The 3598-nt window shown below is 39.4% G+C and overlaps 1 pseudogene; it reads left to right on the forward strand.

The window, feature by feature from the left end:
* The first annotated feature begins 1261 nt into the window (after window positions 1–1261).
* LOC139819164 (uncharacterized) lies at window positions 1262–2907 on the forward strand (annotated as a pseudogene).
* Window positions 2908–3598: the final 691 nt, after the last annotated feature.

The following is a 3598-nucleotide window of genomic DNA, read 5'->3' on the forward strand; positions in this document are numbered from 1 at the left end:
ATTGTTCTCACGGCGCGTTAATTCGCAAATCTAGCGCCGCCCCGCGCCGGTTGTTATGCTGTACGAGCTTTATTTGTCATTTTTTTGAGCCGGACTTGCCGAGTCACGCGTCGTTTATTTTCGCCTTAAGACTGACGCCAAATACCGACGCTCTGTTCAAACTATCTAACCGTCCTTTTCAAAGCAGAAAAGAAAAACAACGTAAAAAATAACAATTTTAATCATGATTTAATTGAAAATTTTTCAATCATTTTATTAAATACAAATAGAATTTAATTATAAGCAAATCACTACGCGCTTGGAGCAGCCGCGCGCGCTTGATCTTCGCACTTCAAACGACTGCTGACTGCGTCAGTCCCATTAAACTGAAGTCTGACCGTTTTCTTCCTTCATTATACGCAATAATTTAATAGTTTCTAAATTTTCAGCTATTTCAAAACAGTTTTACTGACCTAATTATTGCGACCACTTATGCGAGGTGCTGACTCGCTGCGTCCCATAACTGTGCGGTCTGACCACTTTCTAACGGTTTTTTATATTATTTATTAGTTTCTCACAAAATTTGAACCATTACAAAACACTTTTATTGCACTTAATAATTTGACCTATTTCAAAGCGCGCCGGCGCCAGGTGTCCCAGTACCTGACCTTGCGAGTGGGTGCTGACTCATGTACACCCGCAATATAACGTTATGTGAAAAAATCAGCCATTACAAAACTCTTGCAGTTTTTTAACGCCAGCTCTCGGGCTATAAGTCTCTTATGTGTATTTTGTGTGTGACACTTATATAGAAGTTCCTCTGTGCCAAAGGAGGAATAGGACAAATTATTTTAAAAAAATTGCTTCAAGAACGTTCCAAACTTCAACCAGTTTCGTATTTACGTAGCACTTATTGTTAGTAGCGCGCCACGATCTCCCCATTTTGCCTGCTTATGCACAGACTATGGTCAATCTCTCGCTCAACGAAATATAAAGAGATCTCATATCATGAGTACCTCCCGACATGAAACACTAGAATACTTCAAAATTAAAGAAATTGTGTGACTCGTGAAAAAATCAAGAAAATCCTAAATTAAAACATATTGTTAGGTTTGTCTCAACAAGAGCTACAAAGAGCTACAAGTTTTGTTAAAAAATTCCCGTGTATGTTTTTCTTTTGCCTACAATCGCCAAAAGTCAATTGTGTCTGCCTAGATTCGCCTACACGATAACTTCTTGTACAGTCGCGTATAAAACCTTCGCATAGTAATAGACAGCGACAATGCGATTTACTTCGGAGGAATATACCGATATGATAGTGACCTACGGGCTAGCAGGTGAAAATACGCGTGCTGCGGCTCGGATATATGCGGAACGATTTCCCGGGCGTGTGCATCCAACACGTCGTACTATTTATCGTGTTGTGCAAAAATTGCGTGAGACAGGGTGTCTTGTGCATAATACAAGAAGTATACCAGTGCGTTGTCGTGTTCAAGACGAAGAGAGAAATATTCGACGCATTTTATGAAAATCTCAGGACCAGCGTGCGTCGTGCAGCATGCGAATTTCATCTCTCTCGGTACGAGGTGCATCGCACTTTACGAGAGAATTAATTGCATCCGTACCACTACCATAGCGGGTGCAACAGCTTTTACCGCGAGATCTAGAACCATGGATATATTTTTGTGAAGGTATTGTCATTATCAACTTTTTATATTATATATATATACATATAATTGAGTGTACAATACGATAATTTGAGTTTACAATAATTATAAAAACTGTCGGAAAAAAAACATACGTAGGCCACGTAGGGTTCCTCGCGCAATGTCGACGGAATTTATGTTTCTCGGATATCATTCTGTGGACCGACGAAGCAACGTTTACACCAAACGGCGTATTCAATTCCCAAAATTTTGTGTATTGGTCGGATGAAAACCCGCACGTCGCCCGTGAAGACAGATTTCAATATTGTCCATAAACGTCCATAAACGTATGGATGGGAGTAATCGGGAATCAAGTAGTAGGTAAGTAAAAGTAGAAAGAAAGCAATTTTCTCTTGCTGTTTAAGTGAAGAAACATTTTCATTTATTATTTCCAGATCGGTCCATATTTCCTCCCACCGCGTTTAACTGGCGATATTTATACTAATTTTGTCGAAAACAAATTGCCAATACTTCTCGCGGATGTGCCCCTTCGCGTACGGGCTAATTTTTCAGCACGACGCGAGTTCCCGCTTATTTTTGTCGTCAAGTGCACGAAGTATCAAACGCGCGTTTTCCGGATAGGTGGATGGGTCGTGGTGGTCCAATCGCCTGGCCGGCACGGTCGCTAGATTTGAATGTATTATTAGATTTTCTTGTATGTATATAAAAAGTCTAATCGAGCACCAGCGTAATGGTGGAGAAAACGAGGTATATACGTGAAGCTATTGTTGCGGCCTTCGATACTATTACGCCGGATATGGGGCACCGTGTAACGCGCAATATTGTAAGAAGGGCCAAACTCTGCGTACGAGAGAGAGGACGGCATTTCGAACAATTTTTGCATTAAATAATGAGAGTGGATTAGGCCTACCGGAGAAATCACTATAAAAAAACGTACCAAGCTATCTATTATACCGCAAGGTGGTGTGGAAATGATAGCGTATCATTTTCCTGCCATCGAAAAGGCAAGAGGCTAAGAGCCAGCGCATATTGCCGTAGTATCTTACGCCTTACGTACAGAAATTACGTACGAGAATCTTGCGTTACGTACGCAGCAAAAAAGCGCATATTGCCGTAGTATCTTACGCCTTACGTACAGAAATTACGTACGAGAATCTTGCGTTACGTACGCAGCAAAAAATCGTGTGTATCGGTCCATACGTTAAAATTTTCTTGTGTGTTATCAAAATTTAATTGTTACTTTAATGTAAAATAAACATACAACAGCTATGTTATTATTTTTTTAACATTTTCATGTGTTACATTTATGTCAACGTGATAACTTAACATTTTATGTATGTCATGTATAAATTAAATATTATTTTGAGTTCTTTTAACACAATTATTTTTTTTTAAATTAACACTTTTTAAAATTGTTTTAACATAAACAAAAGTTAAAATAAAGCTTTAAATAATCGTAAACTTTGACATACAAAATAATTAAATTTGCTAAAATTAAATGTTTCTATTACACATAATTCAAGTTAAAATATACTAAGGCGTAAGACGCTATGGCAATGCCTGTGCAATACGTGTGGTGGCTCTAATACTTTTTCGCTGCAGTGTATGTCATCCGTCGCGCGCCGCTCGTCTCTCGTCTCTCGTCTCTCGCCGCTCGCCGCTCGCCCCTCACCGCTCACCGCGCGCAACGCACCGTGCCAGCCGAGACCCGCCTATCGCTTCTTGTGCTCTCATTCGCTCAGACGTTTCAATTAATAACTCGTTAACTATTGCAAATTTTGCAAAATGGTAAATGACTTTTCTTTTCAATTTGACCCAATCTACCCCAGCCATTCGGCTGGATACTTTTATTTCTGACACCCGTATATGTTATACATATCAGTTATACATACATGTGTCAGATATTATGTTACTACATCCTATCTTCTATTCTATCTTATATCTATTCTATC

Source organism: Temnothorax longispinosus, chromosome 9 (genome assembly GCF_030848805.1).
Source record: "Temnothorax longispinosus isolate EJ_2023e chromosome 9, Tlon_JGU_v1, whole genome shotgun sequence".
In the NCBI taxonomy this organism is placed as follows: Eukaryota; Metazoa; Arthropoda; class Insecta; order Hymenoptera; family Formicidae; genus Temnothorax; species Temnothorax longispinosus.